We start from the raw sequence: 21,438 nt of genomic DNA on the forward strand, positions 1-21,438 counted from the left end.
AGCCTACTTGTCTTGCATTAGAATTCAGCCTGGTAAAATTGATCTTGCCCCAATTCAGAACTTTTGCTCCTTGTTTCCTTTTATCATTTTCCATAACCAGATAATATTTAAATGAATATAATCACTGCCACACTTTTCACTTGTCATATTAATTCCCTTAAAATTGAGGAGTACCATCTGTTAAGTGGATTGCTACCTAATGACTTAAAATGTGCTCTAGACTGCATTTCAAAAATGTCTTCACTCTGCTTCTATCCCCTACAATTGCTACCTTGTTGGTTTTGAACTTTCCACAATGTTAACTTAATATTTACCCTTTCTGATTTGGAGTCTATTGCAACTTCCATCAATGTAATAGATTTGTTGTACTCTCATACTTGTTTTCTTTATGAAACCAGTCCATTTCACACCAATCTATTGACACTCCCTTGTATTTAAATGTATTTTTAATTATTGTTAGTGCAGTATTCAAGGAACAGAAAATTACTTTGAATCATATACCAATAATGATTCATTTGAATTAGACCTGTTTATATAAAAACATTTCATGAGTTTGTTCTGAATAAACTTTAGTGGAATTTCCAGAGAAATTTCCTTGTTATTACAATTTCACAGATATAAACTCCTGAAGAATCCTGATTCCATCTGGCTTGATTCACTTCCCCATGTCCATTTCAAAGTGCATTCATTAATCAGTTTAGGTAAGTGCTATTGAGTTTCCTGTACTTTAAGTCTATTATATCTGGTGTCATTAATTTTTGTGCAAAGAAGAGCATCCTATTTACACTTATTCAGATTTCAATTTATTGTCAGAATACATACATAACATCACAGACAACCCTGAGATTCGTTTTCCTGTGAGGCAGAATTATCACTTATTGACAATGCAAAAAAAAAACTGACTCAATGTACAAATGTAAACAAAATAATAAATTAAATCAAACTGCAATACAGAGAGGAAAAAACAAAGTGCAAAAGTAAGAGTCCTTAAATGAGTCCCTAATTGAGCTTATTGTTGAGGAGTCTAATGGTGGAGGAGTAGCAGCTGTGGTGTGAGTCTTGTGGAACCTATACATCTTTCCTGATGGTATCAGCGAGTACAAAGTGTGTGCTGAGTAGTGTAGATCTTTGATGATTGCAGCTGCTCTCCAATGGCATTGTTCCCTGTAGATGTTCTCACTGGTGGGGAGGGTTTTACCTGTGATATCCTGGGCTGTCCCCATTACCTTTTGCAAGGCTTTATGTTCAGGGGAATTGGGGATGGAACAAGAAAATATGACTCCATTCTTATTCAATATCTTTTAAAATAATTGTGGCTGTAGGGGAATTGCCTTTTGTTTTTATGGAGAATATATTGAAGTATGTCCATGTTATCAGGGGTGGAGGCTGAGAAATGTTATGGAGACTGCAGAGCTATAATCATGTGGCAATATGAAAAGAAACCATGACTGTTTTATACAAGTTTTTAAACAGTGTGAAAGAGACTAGCTGGTTTTTTTTTTTAAACACATCTGTGAACCCACTGTGGTCTGTGTCCAAGCTAGCAGCACTCATGCTTGGCACCAGACCATAAGGTTTGGAGGCTCCAGGAGATTACTGGACCAGCACAAGGCACCAGACTTCTGAAGGAGAAGCCTGGGAGAGGACTCAACATGGAAGGTAACCACAGAAGTGGATCAACAAGGAGCTTGGAAGTAGAAGGACTCGTACCAAGCTGTTGGAGATGGGCACACGAGAACCTGTTATTGGCTCCAGGATTCGTGAGGGTGCCGATGGTGAACAGGTTCCTGAAGGGCCTTTGCTGTTAACAGCTCAGATTCACCGCTGCAACTCATGGGAGCACAGGAGATGAATCCATGGAGACTCTGAGACTATGAAGGGGTTGCCTTTTGCTTCTCTTTCTCTTTTTGCTGATGACACCTCTGTGTACCTTTACAGCAAATAAAAGTTAGCAAATTTTGTCAATCTTGAACCATGAGGGGAGATGTGCTTATTGGGATGGGAAAATTAAACTGCAAGAGGATCTTTAGATACCTTTTGTCAACAAGGAAAAGATGATGAGAAAGAATACATGGCAGTAGAGAAATAGTGCAACAAGGAGAGATCAAGTACAAAGTGTGCTGGTGCTGCTATTTTGTTTTTAAATTATATCACACAAGAAGTGCAATTTTAAAGTCTGTCGATGATACCACCCCATAAAGATCTACAATACTTAATCCTGAGCAAAACTGGCTTTGGTTTCAGCAAAAAAAAATTCTTCATGTGCACTACTCAGTTGAGCATCTTAACTGATGCTTTGTGCTCCACCACTATAAAAAGTCTATTGTGGGACTATTGCTGACCCCAAACTAGGATGATTAACAGGGATATACACAGCTGAAGCTGACTTCAAGCATCACAATCATGGATCTAGTCCAGTTTTTGGTGCTTAATTTGGGGTCACCTAAGCTCCAGCCAGGGGCAAACTCTTGCAGATGTGTACCCCTTTTACACTGCCATCAAAAGATGGAAATTAAATGCCTTTTAACCATTTCAATTACCTGTGTGAACAAAGCGAACACAGGATTTGGGTGGGGGGGGTCATATTCACTGCAAGGTAGGTAGTATCAGAGCCAATGCGTTTCGTATCTGTTCCTGACCCAGCTTTTCTTGGTTCATTGTGAACAACCCAACCTGGCTTTAAACACCAGTCATTCACATGCCCATTGTGGGATCTCTGTGTAAAAGGGGTAAGAGGAACTTGATTGTGCAAATGTGCCAAGAAATTTTGAGCTAAATGCTGTTTAGATTAGCTTAATCTGCATTTGCACTATTATCCAAGAAATTTAAAAATTGATAAAAAGATAAATTATAAAATATTTCACTCTCCCTTCCAACTAACTTCTGTAACTAGGCTTTAGTCATGATTTTAAGTAAAGCAAAGTTACTCTAAGATGGACCTCCGAAATAAATCTTGGTATTGTGTGTCTCGAGGTTATAGTTCGGAAATGAGACAACAAGGGGTGCAGTTGGCACTGATTTTATATAGACAGGCTAACTTTGGGTACTATTTGACCGACTGGTGTGACCCATGTTCCTTCAGGATCTGATTGGTGTCCTCTCAAACTGTTGGCGATTGGCTGGATCGGCCCGTTTTGCTGCAGCGTCATTGACAGGTGTGGTTTGTGCCGCCCTTGGCGTAATCCGGCAATTGGCTGGCAAAGCCTGCTTTGCAGCAGTGACACCTCGTACAGCCCACTCGTTTGCCGTGTTCGAACAGTGTCTCCTGCGTCGGCCTGTAGCAATGGCCGCAGACCACTGCAGTATCCTTTATTTTAAAAAAAAAACAGGGAAAATGCACTTGGGCCAGGATGCCAATATCACCTCTTTTTAGAGTGACCATTTTGTGCTCTGTTCTTTCCTCAAATAACTTTGTGTATCTCTAATATCTTGAGTTTGCTTTCATTTGCTTTGTTATCCTTTTGTAGAGTTTTTCAACATGCTACATAAGTATTTTACTTATGATTTCATGTTCGTCCGAATGCTTTAATTCCGTCTCTGTGACAATTTCTTCTGCAACCAGAATTTCTTCCTAATCCACTTGATTGTCTTGCATACGGAAGAAGCTGAAAATTCTCCTGTCATCCATGTCTTAGAATGCCTCTTGAAGTATTTAATGAATCACAGCCACCTCATCAAGATTATTCAGCTGATAGCAAACCAGTTTCATTAAAAAATGTATTATTTCCTTAGTTTTGTTTGTACTCTCAGCTTTTTATAAAGCCACATATGTATTCCCATCCCTCTTTTAACACCCTTTCAATTTGTCCTGCCATCTTTCATGTTGTCTATTTTAACATAATGAGTTACTTTCTATTTCCTTTCATTCAATATCATTTATGTTGGCTTATTCTACCTGTCTGTTCCCCTTGTCAGTTACTATTACAACGTGTTTTATTCTGGTTTTCTGTAAACTTTGAAAGGTAGCCCTTTAACCCAATCCAATTTTTTAAACATTTATTGGAAGACCAGTGATGACACCATCTCCAATAGAAAACCACTCTCAAAATTTCTTGTGTTCTAGAATTTTACAATAAGCTATGCTACTTTTGTTCCCTAGGAGCAGCTACAACGTTAAGCATGTGGTATTTAATTTTATTAAAGTTTATTATTCGATCTAGTATTTTTTTTAAGTTTGTATGGATAACATGTCTTCGCCAATATTCTTGGGAGGGGATTTATGATACACTTGGAATTGTAACTAAAATTAGCTTATATTACATTTTGGGCTATTCATTCTATTCTCTTAATCCAAATTTATAAATTGTCTCAATGTTTTTTAAATGATAATAACCTTCAGGATATGGGACAGAATCCACATCTGTCTCCACAATTAATGGTGCGAAAGTTGAAGGAATAGATAACTTCATTTTTTGTTTTGGGAATAAATATCTCTAATGTCCTGATGAGAAGCACATCGCTATGATCAAGCAAGTGCATTAATACCCATTTGTTCTTAGACTAAGGAAGTTTGACATGTTGAGGGACAGGAAGAAACGACTTCTACAGATGTACCATTGAAAACATGCCTACTGGATGCATTACAGTATGGTAGATTCTGCTTGATTGGAAGAAACTTCATGTAATAGTGAATGCAGCATAGGGAAAAAAATGCAAACTTCCCTCACCTGCATGGAATCCATCTTCATATCCATCTGTTTAAGAAAGTCAGCCAGTATATGAAAAGACAAAATCACACCCTGGCCACACTCTTTTTCCCTCCTCCCATCATGGAAAAGTGCTTAAGAGTGTGAAAATGCACCAACAAACCTGAAGACAGTTTCTTCCCCACAGCCATCAGGATCTGAATGAAACCCTAACCGTGCTCTCATGCTGCCCTTTTTGGTGCTAATTGATAGTCCTTTTGTAATTCTAGACTCTAAAATGTGTACCATACACAGATGTATGCAAGAACCCTTCTCACTGTATTCGGCATTTTGTGACAAACCTAAACTCAAATTCACAATTAACTGGAATGCCAAACAAATTTTACTACTTCTCTTTTACCCAGATATTACAAAGATTGAAATATAAACTCATCTTTTCCCACTGTTGCTGAGCCTGTTGAATGTTTCCAGTGTTTATATATTCAAGGAAAATTATTGTGGACTTCGGGAGGACCATGGACAACCACCCTCCACTGCATATTAATGGAGAGAGTAGCGAGCACCAAGTTCCTTGGAGTCCACTAAAGTAGTGGCCTATCTCGGACACACATCTCCTCACTTGTCAGGAAGGCGCAACAGCACTTCCAGAGAAGACTGAGGCAGGCAAGGCTACCAGCCACCATCCTGTCAATTTTCTACAAGAGCGTCCTGGCTGGCTACATCACAGTGTGGTACATTTGCTGTAGAGCATTGGATCAGCAGTCAATCCACAGGACCAGGGAGGATCACTGGATCTTCCTCCCACTACCCCAATCGACATGATCTACCAGGATTGTTGTCTGAAGAGGGCTTGGAAATCATTAGTCCTCCTGAAGTCCACAATCATCTCCTTTGACTAAATATAAAAAACACACAATCTCTAGGTGCAGTACTCCAAAAGTGGGAGTTTTGCGTAGCTGAGCTCCTGTGCAAATTGTGGCAGCATCAAGGTTTTAAAAATGTGGAGTTACTGCTGAAAAAATAGCCTGTATGTTGCAATTTAGCAAAATATTGCTATTCTTTTGGGAACTGAATGCCTTATTGAAAAAAAAATGAGATGGCAGTTATTTACTCTTTTGAGCCTAGCATTAAACACACACTGACTTTAATATTCTTATGTTCTGCTTCCCCATTATGAAATTAATTATGACTTGCCAGCTGTTCCAGAAATGACATTTTTAAAATAATCTTCCCAAATATTTTTTGCATGGTATTCTTCTGCTCATTGCATTATAAAACTACTTTTTAATGTTTAACTGAATTCTGTTGGGAACATTCAAGAAACAATATTTTAAAATTGGAAGACTTTTTCATAAAATGGCATCTTCATTAGCTCCTGTTCAGAGAACATGAAATGCAGCTGATAATGAAACAACATAACCTTGTTAATGAAAGTCTGTAACTGGGCAAGATAATTTGACAAAAAGTATTTATGTTTTGATCAGATGGGAAGAAATGAGAGAGAGAGAGAGAGAGAGAGAGATTCAGTATTTAAACTCTTGAAGCTATTGTCCAGTTCTGTTCATCAAATCTCTACTTCTGGAGGACTCATTCTGGAGGGAGTTTCCTTTACAGATTAAAAGAGGACAATTGTGTCTTGGGTTACATGATTGACTTGCATACTGACAACAAATTATCAAATTTGAGACTTAAAATACACTGAGAATAGGGGCACAAGACTTCCTTCAATAAAAAAATACAGATCTAACTTCCTCATTGTAGCCAATGCACACCTGCTCCAAAGACGTAAATATGTCCTATGTATTCTAAAAGGATAAACTAGCATAAATCAATGACATAATATAATTATTATCCAATTGCCTTTAATATATTTCAACTATTTCCATTGAAACTTGTAAGCAATGATGGACACATTTTTATTAGAACAACTTAGCAGGAAGCCATTTGCTGCAAGTCTGGAAACTGATCATTGTATTTATACAGAATATTTTTTTTAATTTAAAATAAATAAATAAATAAATAAATAAATAGAGAGATATATATACAAATAATACTAACTTTGTTAGAAGAAAATTCAAGGTGTGTCCTTGTATAAGAATCCTTGAGTAGCAAATTTATGGGTAATGAAACACAAGTGGAAGGATGCAGCTAAAATACTCGACAGAATTCAAGATTTACCCTTCAGTTATGTAGATGAGTAAAATCTAATAAGCCTGAATATTTGCACTTGGATGTCATCTGAAAGCCAACAAAATAAATACAGAACATTATCAAGTAGATTCACTGCTGAGATGAAGAAAAGTATCATTAGAAATAGGTCAATAGTTATTGGTGCTCAGACTTGTTAGCTGACAGGAGAGTTTAAAATAAGATGTGCATGTATGTGTATATAATAAAATGTAGGGATGTACAGACCGAAAAAAACAAATTAATAGAAATTTCATCTTGATAAATTAGGCCACACTCCTGTACTGATCTCTAATTGGTAGCTGCACTACAGGCCTTGGTTTATGTAAATCTTATGGGATTATTAAAGGTATTGCTGAATTCTGCAGCATACATTTTGAAGTGAAAAGATTTATGGGATAAAGTTATTTTGTTCTTTTCATTCCTTGTCGATTAAATCACATCCTGCCCTATATCCTCCTGGATTCTGCGTGGAATTGAACTGTAATTTTGGCCCTCGCCCACATATCCTCCATTACCTGCACGTCTGCCCTGGTCCCCTCCGCCCCCATGTGCAACAAGAGCAGAATGCTCCTTGTCCTCACCACCATCTCAGCTGCTGCATCCATATAACCATTTATGGAGCGGAAACAGGCCATGTTGGCCTTTCGAGTCCGCACCAGTTCACTGATTTTGTGCGCCCTCTTCAGGCATTGGTCCCGGTAAATCTTCATTCAATAGCGATGGGCGAATTCAATGCAGGTGGAATCAGTAGAAATGTTTGTGATGTTGGAGGACTAACTGTCAGCCAACATATCATTCTCCACCATTTCTGCTACCTGCGTAATCCCAATACCAAACACCTCTTCCATTTTTCCTTTCTTGTCCGCCTTCTGCAGTGACTGTTCCCTCCGTGATACCCTCGTCCACTTCGCCCTTCCCACCAATCGCCTCCTTGGCACATACCTCTGTGACTGCAGAAGTTGTGCTCACGCCCCATCCCTCACCACCATTCAGGGCTCCAAACAGTGCTTCCAAATGAAGCAATACTTCACTTGTGTATCTGCAGGGATCATCTGCTGTATCTGGTGCTCCTGTTGTGGTTTCCTCTACATTGGAGAGATTGGACGCAGACTAAGAGGTCGCTTCATTGAGTACCTCGGCTGTGTCCACTGCAATAGGGATATCCCAGTTTCCACCCATTCCAATTCCCCACACCATTCCCTTGCTGACATGTCTGTCCATGGTCTCAGACTGAGACTACGCACAAATTGGAGGAACAGCACTTCATATTTCATTTGGGCATCCTCCAACCGCGTGGTATTAACATCAACTTCACTGGTTTCTGTTAGCCTTTTCTATTGCTTTGTAGCCCTCTATTTCCTTTTCCTTCTGTCTATTTTCCCCCAGTTCTGCATTAACAGAATCAATCCCCCCCCCCCTTCTGCCAATCAATTCTCATGTTTCCTCTCCTTTGCTACTATCCATATCTTCCCCTGCCTTTTTAATTCTAACACTTTCTTGATTTTCACTCATACCTTGAAGAAAGGTTCAGGCCCAAAACATTGGTTATAAATCTTTACCTCCTATGGAGGTTGTGAGCCTGGCTGAGTTCCTCCAGCATTTCTGTGTTTTTACTACAATCACAGCATCTGGAGACTTTTGTTTCATTGTAATTTTGGCACAAAATGAATATGACAATTTTTAAAAAAATGCATTTAACTTTGAACTGTAATATTAACTTGTGTTGAAAGAAGATTGAGCTGCTTGGTAGCTGGTTACTTTTGCAAAACATTTGTAAATCTATAAGTCCATCATAATCGCTCCACAGCAGATGCAATATCGCTGGCTCTCCATTCACCTCTGGATCACCTCAAACACAGCGACTCATAAATACGGCTGCTCTTCATCAACTACAGCTCAACCTTTTTCACCATTATTCCCTCACTGCTGGTCAATAAGCTCCAAGCTCTGGGCTTCTGTATCCCCCTCTGCAACTAGATCCTTGACTTGCAGTTCTGAAGAACACAGTCAGTATGAATTTGTAAAAACATCTCCTTACTGACTATCAACACAGGTACACCTCAAGGATGTGTGCTTAGTCCATTACTCTACTCACTATGCACCTATGACTGTGTGGCTAGATACAATTCCAGTACTATCTACAAATTTGCTGATGACACCACAGTTGTTGGCATAATCACAAACGACAATGGGGAAGGGCACAGGAGGGAGATAGATCAGCTTGTGGACAACAACCAACAACCTTGTGCTCGACATGAGCAAAACTAAAGAAATGATTGTGGAAATCATGAGAACACGATCCAGTCCTTATCAAGGATCAGTACTGGAGAGGGACAACAAATTCCTGGTTGATACCATCTCTGAGGATCTGTCCTAGACCCTTCATGTAAGTTCATGCAATCACAAAGAAGGCTCTCCAAAGGCTCTATTTTCTGAGGTTTTTGAAGAGATTCAGCATGTCACAGAAGGGTCAAACTTCTACAGGTGTACTGTGGAGAGCATCATGGCTGGTTGTACCACTGGTACAGAGGTGCCAATGCTCAGGACAAGAAAAATCTCCAGAAGGTTATTAACTTAGCCTGTAACATCACTGGTACCGACTTCACTCCATTGAGGACACCTACAAGAGGCAATGTCTTCACCTCTTGTATTGACCATTGATGTGCCGGATAAGCAAGAGATAGTTCATAGATGGCCCTTTAATACTTTGCTGTTGAAAAGGCTGGATTTTTGTAATTTTATTCAGAATCAATTTAATATGTTCTATGAGACTTAACTCTAACTCAACTGCAGACAAATTTTTACTTTGGGACACATTAAAGGCATATTTAAGGGGCCAAATTATTAGTTATGCCTCTAGGATTAAAAAAGAATATATGAGGGAGATCACAATCTTAGAAAAGGACCTTCAAAGAAGAGGCTCTGGGGAAAAAAAGACTAATTAGTAAGAAGCTGAAGTACAGTACAGTAAACACTTATTGCGTACTATGAGCTCGGGGAAAGAGCCCACAAGGTCCTCTTGCAGTTCAAAAATGATAAATGCAATTAAGACAAACACCAGCAGGATCTCCAATAAACCAAAGGACAGAAATGAAGCTTTTAAACAATTTTGTATGAACTGGTATGAATCTCAATCAGTGGGGGATTTGAATAAAATAGAGAGTTTCCTGTCACAACTGGACCTTTCAAATTTGAATTTAGAAGAACAGGTGGATTTAAATGCTCCGTTTAATCAAATTGAGATAGGGGAAGCATTGCAAGTTAATAAATCCCTGGGAGAAGATGGGTTCCCACCTGAAATTTATAAAGAATTTGAAGATCTGTTGATACCTCTATTTATGGAAGTATTAGATCAAGCAGTGCACCCTGTACTTCTCAACTGCAATTATTACAGTGATTCCCAAAAAAGATAGGGACCCATTGAAACTATCATCTTATAAGCTCGTATCATTATTGAATATAGACTATAAGATCATTGCTAAAGCTCTGGAAAATAGATTGGCAGTATATTTGCCTAAATTAATAAATGTAGATCAGGTAGATTTTGTACAGAGAAAGTAGTCTGCTCAGTATTATCCATCTGGCACAAATGATATGAATTGAGTGTTGCTCTGGCCCTAGATGCAGAGAAAGCTTTCGACAGACTGGAATGGGGCTATTTATTTAAAGTTTTTGGAAAATTTGGACTAGGAGAGGTATTTATTAATTGTGTTAAAGCTCTATATTATGCCTAAAGTGAAAGTAATTACTAATGGCCAAATCTCATCAGTGTTCCCATTGTCCAGATCTAGTAGACAAAGTTGTCCATTATCTCCAGCCCTTTTTGTCCTGGCTATGGAACCGTTAGCTGAAGTTATCCGCCAAGATCCAGACATAAAAGGCTTCAGGGTTAGTCAGGAAGAACATAAAATCATTCTATTTGCTGATGATGTTCTGATATATCTTACAGACCCAGTGAGTTCATTACATAAGTTACAGTCTAAATTGGAATTTTTCGGGACTTTCTTGGGCTATAAAGTTCATTGGGATAAAAGTGAAGTTACGCCACACACAGGTGGGAATTATGATCATGTTAAAAGAGGCTCTCAATTTTAAGTGGGCGCTTAATGGGATAAAATATTTAGGTATTAGATAGATAATAATTTATAGAATTTATAGAATTTGAATTATCTTCCCTTGCATCAGAAAATTGAGGATGATTTAAATAAATGGATAACTCTTCCATTTACTTTGATTGGAAGGGTTAATTGTATTAAAATTAATATATTGCCTAAATTACAATATGTTTTCCAAAACCTACTTGTTTTAGTACCACAATGCTCTTTCAGAATTTAAATATATAAGGAAGTTTCTGTAGAAGGGTAAGTTTCCCAGGGTCTCTATTGATAATTAACCTGGAATAAATAACTGGGAGGATTAAAACTCAAATGAAGTTTGTCACCTCCATCTTTGATGGAGGAGACAAGTCTTCTTGGGTAAAATAGGAACTGCATAAAATTGGTGAGAAGATAGAAATTTTATATATAAATGGAATTCTAAATTACTATTTTGTGCTAAGGAAGCTCACTAACTAAAACATTTTATTACAATTTGGAATAAACTCAATAGTCACATTGGTGTTGGGGAGGGGGAGAGAACCTCTCACCCAAAACATCCCTAGCTCAAAATAAATTAATTCTGTCAACAGTTGATAATAAAATTCTAGAAACTTGATCTCAGAGTGGGTTCAAATATATCGAAGATTGTTTTTAGCAAGGACAATTTATGACATTTGAACAAATCAGGAATAAATTTGGAGTTTTAAATACATTCTTTTTCTGCTATCTTCAGTTAAGATCTTATTTAAGGGATAAATTAGGTCTTGCACTGATCTTACTAAACATACTGAAATAAAGACTCTGATTCGAAAAGGGAACGCAAAGAAATTTATTTTAAAAATGTATTTCTTACTTCAGGTGGAAGCCCCTAAACAAGGGCTAGATAAGTCAAGAGATAGTGATGGGAATCAGATTTGGGTATAGAAATTGATCCATTTTACTATGTCAGGACAGCATGAGCAATACAATTAATGTAAGGTGGTGCAATATAATTTTTTGCATCAGCTGTACCTAACTCTGCAAAAATTAAATAAATTGAAATCTGAATTATCCAATTTATGTTGTCAAAGCGGTCAAAATGTGGGGACTTTTTTCATTCAACCTGGTCATGCCCTAAGGTGAGATCCTTCTGGGAAGATTTGGGGAATATCCTGGAACAAAATACTGGAATTTGATACCATCAGGTGCCAGAATTGTTTTTATTGGGGAAATTAGCAGATATAAGTAAGACCTAAAATGAGGCTATTGAAATATCAATTGAAATTTGTTAAACTCTCTTTAGCAATGAACCAAAGACACTGCCTTACTTTGACTTTTTGTGCACTATTTTTATTGTTGTAAGGTGGTTTATATGAATGTTTTCACTGTGATACTGCTGTAAAACAACAAATTTCATGACTTGTTCATGACAATAAATTCTGATTCTGAACATAAAGGATGTTGTAGTGACTATTACTGAAAATATTATGATTACATGCTTTTAAGGTGTAGCACCTCTTTTCGACGTTTGAATTTGAAATCTATCTTTTCTTTCTACTTTTTTTAAAATCATCAAGTTTTTTCATAGAAATGTGGGCTTTTTGTCCAAAGGTACTCTGGCACTGGTTGTCCTCTCCACTGCTATGCTTTTGGTAGAAACACTCTGTTCCATCTTGTATTGATAACAGTGACCCATTTTGTACACTCTCAACCTCTTTGAGTAGAAGTAACCATTGTGTTACCTGTTCAGATTGAGCAAGTAAGTATTTTGGTGCTTGTGTACATTGTTGAATGTTAATGACAATAAGCTCACGATCATCATTCTTATGTTGCATTCCATTAATCCAGTATTCCTTGCACATAGTCATGCCAGTAATTTGACACATTTCAGAATTCTAGTTGTTTCATCTCTAATGATACTTTAACTACATTAACTTTAACTTTATCCACGCTCTTTTTACTGCTGGCTTCAGTTTTAATTATTATCTCTTCTATTTCATGCTTTCATATGAAGTTATTCTGTTGTCCATCTTTTTAAAATGTCTTGAATAAACAAGATCAGTGAAAATGATATTTTCCCTCTGTGATCATGAAGCTACTAATTACTGGTGAACTTGGCTGTAATTGCTTCCACTGTCTCCACAATATATTGCGGTGGGCTTAAATGTTAGTTCATTCCAAGCCTCCATAATTGCACCCCTTTTTCTACAGCCCTCGTCTCTATCTCCACTCTTCCACAACATGGCTACATTAAACTATTTCTCACCTTGATCCATCTATTGCTTTCTTGCTGCTCTCTAACCCCATCCTTCCCACCATCACCTCTTTGTACTGTCCATCTGCACAATCTCAACCCAAAACATTGACTGTCTCTTTTCCTCCACAGGTGGTGCCTGACCTGCTGAGTTTATTTTTTTGGTCCAGATTCCAGCATCTACAAACTCTTGTGTCCTGTTTTACCTGTGACTTTTTTCAAATTGTCAGTTATATGCTTGGTTCTCTTGCCTGCCTGTCTTAAATAATGGAGTGAAATTTAAAAATTACCCTCTTAATGGAATTATTCTTCATTCCGGAAAAAAACTCCATGACCCTGGAAGTTGGTTGGTGTATTTTCTTTGTTATTGTTAATAAATGTTGAAGTTATGCAAGAAATTTATATGCCTACTCCAGATTCAGTATTCCTTGATCAAACTGGCCTCACTTCCTATTGTAAATACTGATTGTCTTTGAATGCGTCTCCTGAACTACACTCTTTCCATCTGCTTTTCCTGAGTTTTCCTTTCATTTTCATGTAAAAATTACAAGAAACCTGCACTGGTTATTACCATTTCTTCTATTTAAAAAAATTTTTATAAATCTTGTAGACCTTTTATACTCTATTATTGTTTATCACTGTTAAAGTCACCAAGTTTAGTGTGATATTTGGCATTTTTATATAATTTAATTCCTTGTTCAGGGGTTCTGGTTTTAGGTAAGTATAAATGTTATCCATCAGTGATATAAACTGTATCCAAATCACATGAATTCTGAATATCTCCCATGATTTTCCATAGTCTCTTTGTCATAGACCAGATATCAACCTTGCTTACATTCTTGAGTTTCTCCTTTTTCAAATCTGAATTTTTTCAAATTCATTTCAGATGACCTCTTATCATTAGTTTGTAATTTATGTTTGATTTATTGTCCATTAGCAATATGGCTTGCCATTCTTCTGAGTCCATAATGTAGATAGCAGACAAATTTCTCTTATTTTGATCATCAACTTATCAATCTGTGAAAATTAAAACCCCTAAATACTGCCTTTGCTACATATTTTCATATTCCTTTATGATATTGGAGGCCATCTTGTCCATCGTCTAGGATACTGTATATGCCAGCATATAAGATGACGTGTATAAACCGACCCCCTAAATTTTCATCTAAAGTGTAGGTTTTGAGCTATACTTGCTATATGAGACTAATCTATCTGGCACTTATCTCTGATCAGTGGAGTGATACTGCGAGGCAAACTTAATATACTAATTTACAATACTTTAAAAGCAAATTAACCAGTAAAGGTTTAAATTTTATGACCCTGTTTTAAAATAAACCACCATTGGCACCTTTATCAGGCTGTGCGGAGCCAACTGTAGTCGGACTGAATGGATGGATCCCGCGGGGGAACGCTAAGACTTCAATGTTAAGGTTCGTGTTTTAAACTTGGCAAGGGGGGTGGGGGGGAAACTTGGCATGGTGGAGCACTGAGACTTCACTGTAAAGGTTCATATTTTATACTTGGCATAGCGAAGCACTGAGACTCCACTGTTAAGGTTCAGATTTTGTATTTGTCATATAAGACCGCTGGTTTTGGCTGAGGTTTTTATCATTCAGGGACCATTTTGTACACTGGTATATATGGCAGTTCTCTTCATTCCCTTTACTTCCACTCACTAACTCTCTATATTTCTACATTCCCATTAATGGATTAATCTTTCTCTTTTGCCTCACCCACTGTTTAAATTCAGCATTTAAATATATAATGTAAATGTAATGCAGGATTAGTTAATGGCTATGGAGTGAAACACAAGTCTGCAGATGTTGTAATTCTCCAGTTTCCATTTAAACCCCTCTGCCTATCTTCTTCCACCTGTCTCCTTTCCTCCAGCTCTTTCAAATTGTAGTACCTGGGAAGCCCTCCTAGGATCTGGGTGTGATTACTGGGGCGAAGGTGCTGTCAAATCGCCAACCTGGTGGTTTAAGGGGGATCCCGCCCCCATGGTGAATGACGCGTCAAGCACTCACTGGATGTTCTGCCAGAAATTAAGAATCAAAGTCCAAATGGTGACTGGGTAGTATGTTCAGATGCTGGCTGCCGTGGTGATGCACGCACGCAAGCACTGACATCACTGGAATAAGCAGGTTGGCCATTTTCCTTTACAAATCGGTTGTGGATAAGACCTAGGTAAGTTTAACTGGGTTCCCTGACTACCTCTGAGGTAGATCAGGGACCCGGTTGGACCCTTTCAAACTGCAGCTCAACTGGGGCACTAACCGTGCAAATTGCCCAGTTAACCCCATTTTTACACAGCAGTTTGAAAGAGCGTTCTATCTCTCTCGCTCTCTTCACAGAACCAAAATAAATTCTCACCTTTTCCATTATACCTTTTGTCTGTTGATTTGTACTCCACCCCCCTCCCATTCTTATCCCTTTCTTTCTCCACCCTAATTCAGATGCTTGTCTATTTTCACTCAGCTTGAGGAAGGGCTCAGTCCTGAAATGTCAGTCTTTATCTCTTATGGATGCTGCAAGACCAGCTAAGTTCCTCCAGCATTTCTATTTTGATTAGTTAGTGGATTTTTTGCTTGTGGTTTCAAGCAGGATAATGTAGTTTTGCACCTTAAAACGTAAGTGATTAATGGACAGACTTGCCACATCAGCACTTCTCCATACCCTTGCCCTTCCCTCCCCATATGTCAGCATCTGTTGCATATTACTTCATTCTCTGTATGTTCATGTCTAAATACCTCAACCATCACTATCATATCTCCTCCCACAACCCCCTCTCCCCAAGCATGATTCACAAATAGAAGGACACCCTGAAACAGTCACAACAAAATTGCAGATGCAGAGGTTAGGGTCCAGTGTCATGCACAAAAGTGCTGGAGAAGCTCAGCAGGTCATGCAGCATCCATGAAGAGCAAAAGGCAGTTTACATTTCAGAGCTGAAAATCAGGCAAATGCCTGAATAAGTAGGGGAGAAAAGCACTGGTTGCCAGGTGATAATAGGTGGAATCAGGTGGGGTGGGGGGGGGAGGGAGTAGAGAAAGGATTGAAGTGATGGGGAGGGGACAGAGGTTAAGAAAGATAGCTCTGAAGGAAGGGGCTCGGGAGTTAGAGGAAGAGAATAAAATGGATGTGGAAAAGAGGGAGGGAATTAACATAAATTGGAGAGGTTGATATTTATGCACTCTGGTTAGAGACTGTATAGCTGGGGGAAAAAGTGGTGTTCTAAATTTAGAATTCTCAAACTGACAGTACACAAGGCCATGCATGGACAGACATGTTGGTGTGCCAGTGAGGTGTGGAATTAGTGGTTGGCCACTGGGAAGTCCTTGCTGTTGCAATGAACAGAGTGAAGTTGCTTAATGATCCCCAAATCTGTATCCTATCTCCCAGATTTCTTTGTAATGTTGATGCTACCCCTGGCAGTTAAGGACAGTATTATCTTAACCATATAACCATTTACAGCACGGAAACAGGCCATGTCGGCCCTTCAAGTCCGTACCGGTTCACTTCAACAACTCCAGTGCTTTGGTTTATATTCAACATTATTATTATAGAATTGTTTGCAAGTTAAGACATGAAAGGGACTAAGATATTAACAGGGAATAAGAGAGTTTTCTACTATGAGATACAGTTGCATTGACATGTTCTATGCAGTGCAATAAGTGTAATTTTCAAAGTATCCTCAACTCTTGATATCCAACTCTTATACTGGCATTTGGAAGGCATTGTCATTTTTTTGACATAGTTTCACCAAAAGTACATAATCATTCTCTGACGTACTACATTGACTACCAGTACACTGCTGGCTGTTATTATGGAAGTTGAACCTGTATTGTAAAGGCTAGGTGATTTAAGAGGCTAGGAGCAGCAAAGGGTTAAACTTCTATTTTTTATTTTTACATGTAGAGGTTAGGAGTACCAGAGGTTTTGGTGCTCATTTATTTATGTATGTATGCATGTATGTGTGGAGGCTAAGGTCAGGTAGGGGGCCTATAGTGCGCAGGCACATGATGCCAGTTAGGTGGCTAATTTAAAAAGGCAGGATAGCCTACCTTGTTTTTCAGTTGGTTTTGGAACCATTAACGGTTAAACATTTAAGTGATTTATTGCTGTTGAGGCAGTGATTGGATAGTTGACTGCAGGGTGAGTAATTGAGACAATTGTCTAGGCTGCCAGTGGTTGTGTTCACAGATTTAGCACTACATTAAAGGAGGACCAGGCCTGGGAGTGGCCAGCGATGGAGTGGCTCAGGGACAGAGTGGAACATTAAAATTGCGCCTTTGTTGAGCAGCGACTGAGGACAGCTACTGCTGAAACCAAGGTACGAAGAGAAGGTTAGACTAGTCAAGAGTGTTATTCTACAAGCTAATGGAGTCAGCTAGGGCTGTGGATTGTTCCAGCTGTGAGATGTGGGAGTTCTGGGACAGTATACTTGTCACAGACAGCCACACCTGCAGAAAGTGCATTCAGCTCCCTACAGTTTGGCAACTGGACCTGGATGAACTGTGAGTTATTCAGGAGGCTGAGGCAGTCAGAGAGGAGTTACAGAGAGGGAGTCACCCCAAATAAACAGGACACAGATAGATGGGTGACTGTCAGGTGGGGTAAAAGGAAGAGACGGGTAATGCAGAGTACCCCTGTGGATGTTCCCACCGAGGATAAGCTGTTCAGAAGGGTTGGGCTGAGGAGAGCATGAGTAATAGGGGATTCATTGGTTAGGAGGGCAGACAGGAATTTTTTTGGAATGTATCAAGACTCCCGGTTGGTTTGTTGCCTCCCAGGTGCCAGGGTCAGGGATGACTCTGATCAACTCCGCAGCATTCTGGAAGGGGAAGGGGAGCAGCTGGATGTTGTGGTCCATCTCAGGACCAATTACATAGATAAAGATGAGGTCCTCAAGAAGGAAATTAGAGAGTTGGGTAGGAAGTTAAAAGATAGGTAATCTCCAGATTGCTGCCTGTGCAGGGGGCATGGCTTCAGATTCCTAGATCATTGGGATCGTTTCTGGGGAAGGTCAGATCTTTATAAAAAGGATGGGCTGCACCTGAACTGGAAGGGGACCAATATTCTTGTAGAAGGGTTTGGTCGAGCTGTTGGAGAGGGTTAAAACTAGTTTGGCAGGGGGAGGGAAATCAGAATAAGAGTGAAGAGAATAGGATAGTAGGGAGATGGGGAGTCACGACGGAGAAGGAAATAAAGAGTCAATAATGACATAAAGGAAAAGCAGGAGAAAGGGCTGTCAATTGGAATATAGCACAAATGATATCGGTATCGGGGCTAAGTGTACTATACTTAAATGCATGTAGTATTATAAACAAAGTCGATGACCTGGTTGCTCAGATTCAACTGAAAAGATGACATTGTGGCCATTACTGAAACAAGGCTCAATATCCAAGGATACACAGTCTATGGGAAAGAGACGTAGGTGGGTAGAGGTGGAGGTGTGGTTCTGATGGTAAGTAATTACATTAAATCAACAGAAAGAAGGGACATAAGATCTAAAGTGGTAGAATCATTATGGGTTGAATTAAGAAACATCAAGGGTAAAAAGACCATATTATCAAATATATTCAGGCCCCCAAACAGCAGCCTGGAAGTGACTATGAGTTACAGCTGGAAATACAAAGGGCATGTCACAAGGATAATATCAAAATAATTATGGGGGATTTTAACATGACAGGGGATTGGGAAGGACAGGAAATTACTGGATCCCAGGAGTTTGTAGAAAACCTAAGAAATGGCTTTTTTGAACAGTTTGTTGAGTAGCCCACCAGAGGATTGGCAGTTCTGGATTAGGTCATGTGCATGAGGAATTAAAGCTCGTAGACCTCTAGGAAGCTGTGATCATAACATGGTTGAATTTAATTTCAAATTTGTAAAGGAAAAAAATACTATCGGATGTATCAATTTTTCAGTGGAATAAACAAAATTACAGTGGTATGAGAAAGGAACTGGCTCAAGTCAACTGGAAAAGCAAACTTGTCGGAGGAACAGAGCAGGATTGGCAGGTATTTTTGCAAGTAATAAAAAGCATGCAGGATATATTCCAAGGAAAAGGAAATTTGTCAAAGATGGAACCAATGTGGCTAACAAAAGAGGTGAAGGCAAAGGGGAGGGCATACAAGGAAGCTAGAATTAGTGGGAAATCAGATGGCTGTGAATCCTTTAGAAACATATAGAAATAAATAGTCATTAGGAAAGATGAGTTATAAATGGAAAAAGAGAGATGCGTGTTGATATTAGACCAATAGAAAACAATGCTGGGGAAATTATAATGGGTTATAAAGAGATGGCAGCAGAACTAAATCAATATTTTACTTCACTCTTCACTGTGGAAGATATCAGTAATATACCTGACAGACAGAGGCTTCAGGGAGTAGAGTTAAGATTACTACAGAAACTGTGCTAGGCAAACTGAAAGTTGTTGCTTTGGAGATTGTGGATCATTGACGAATCAATAGAGTCAGGCATGATTCAAGGGGATTGAAAGGTTGCAAATGTTGTTTTGTTGTTTAAAGAAAGATGGGAGACAGAAAAAAGGAAACTATAGACCCATAAGTCTGAAGTCAGTGGTGGGGAAGATATTAGTGGATCCTCAAGGTTGAGGTTATGAAATACCTGGAGATACAGGATAGGTCCAAGTTAACATGGTTTTTAAAAAAAAGGGTAGATCTTGCTTGACTGATATATTATATTTTTGAAGAAATCTCGTCGTATAGACAAAGGGGAGGCTGTGGATGTGGTATATTTGGATTTTCAAAAGGCTTTTGATAAGGTGCTTCATGTTAGGCTTCTTATTAAGATGAAGGCCTATGAAATTACTGGGACGATATTAGACTGGATAGAAAATTGGCTGATAGGCAGGAAGCAAAGGGTTGAAATTAAGGAATCCCATCCATGATGGCTGCCTGTATCACAGGGGTCAGTCTTGGGGCCACTACTGTTTATATCAATGATTTGGATTATGAAATGAATGGTTTTCTGGCCAAATTTTTAGATGACACCAAGATAGGTGGCAGAGCAGGAAGTGTGAATAAACCATAAAGTTGCAGAAGGATTAGGAGACTAGGCAAAAATATGGCAGTTGAGAAATGTACAGTTCTACATTTTGGCAGTGGAAACAAACAGGCAGAATACTATTTGGATAGGGAGAAAATTCAAACTTCAGAAGTGCAAAGGGACCTGAGCATGGAAAGCTAAAAGTTAATGACCGGGTGGGATTGGTAATGAAGAAGGTGAATGTTATATTTGCATTCATTACAAAAGAGGTGTTGATGAGGCTCCATGCGGCACTGGTGAGACCTCATTTAGAGTACAGTGTACAGTTTTGCGCCCCCATCTTTTCAAGGATGTGATGTTGTTGGAGAGAGTGCAGAGGAGATCTACTAGGATGATTCCTGGAATGCAAGGGCTAACGTATGAGCAACATTTGGCAGCTCTTGGATTGTATTCATTGGCATATAGAAGAATGAGAGGGGATCTCAGAGACATTTCAAGTTTTGACAGAGTGGATGAATCAATGACAAGGGGGTCACAGTCTTAAAATTCAAAGTTATCCATTTAAAATAGAGATGAGGAAGAACTTCTTTAGTCAGAGGGTCGTGGATCTGTGGAACTCACTGCTGCATACAGCAGTGGAAGCCAGACAATTTGGAGAATTTAAACAGGAAATTGATAAGTATCTAATTAGAAAGGGTATCAAGGGATATGGGGAAAAGGCTGGAAATGGGAACTAGATGTGATCATAGTTCAGCTTAGTCTAGAGTCATGGAACAGACTTGATGGACCTAGTGGCCTGCTTCTATTCCTTGATCTTGCGATCTATGTTACACTCAAGAACTTCTTAAGGTACCATGAAAAGATGAATGTGATTAACTGGCAGCTACTAAAGACAGAATTTAAGTAGTTGAAGGTTGTAAAGTGTTGGGGAAGTGTTGAAGAAGAGGAGATAGATCAGCTTGAGTGGTGTAACAACTCTTACATTCAATGTTAGTAAAACCAAGATGATTGTGGACCAAGATGAAATCAGAACATGAACCAGTCCTCATTGAGGGGTCAGGAGTGGAGATGGTCAAGAACTTCTGAGATCTGTCCTTGAGCCTCCATGTCAATGCGATCACAAAGACTCGCCAGAGGCTATACTGAGTGAGAAGATTTGGTATGTCACCAAAGACTCTCAAACTTCTACAGGTGTACAGTGGAAAACATTCTGGCTGGTTGCATCACTACCTGGTATGGAGTTGCCTATGCTCAGGACAAG

At 38.9% G+C, this 21,438-nt stretch overlaps 1 protein-coding gene across 9 annotated transcripts in view; it reads left to right on the plus strand.

Moving 5' to 3' along the window:
- Window positions 1–21,438, plus strand: part of LOC138753654 (uncharacterized) — a 62,120-nt gene that overhangs the window by 13,501 nt on the left and 27,181 nt on the right. For 3 of the 9 annotated variants that reach the window (XR_011351333.1, XR_011351332.1, XM_069916896.1), the window contains exons 2-4: window positions 616–701; window positions 13,299–13,512; window positions 14,524–14,596. The exons of 1 other annotated variant lie outside the window; for it this stretch is intronic. The gene's annotated coding sequence lies outside the window, so the exon portion shown is untranslated. The remainder of the gene's footprint in view (window positions 1–615; window positions 702–13,298; window positions 13,513–14,523; window positions 14,597–21,438) is intronic. 5 more of the 9 variants (XR_011351334.1, XM_069916898.1, XM_069916899.1 and 2 more) reach the window with 5 other exon arrangements.

This window comes from Narcine bancroftii, chromosome 2 (genome assembly GCF_036971445.1).
Source record: "Narcine bancroftii isolate sNarBan1 chromosome 2, sNarBan1.hap1, whole genome shotgun sequence".
In the NCBI taxonomy this organism is placed as follows: Eukaryota; Metazoa; Chordata; class Chondrichthyes; order Torpediniformes; family Narcinidae; genus Narcine; species Narcine bancroftii.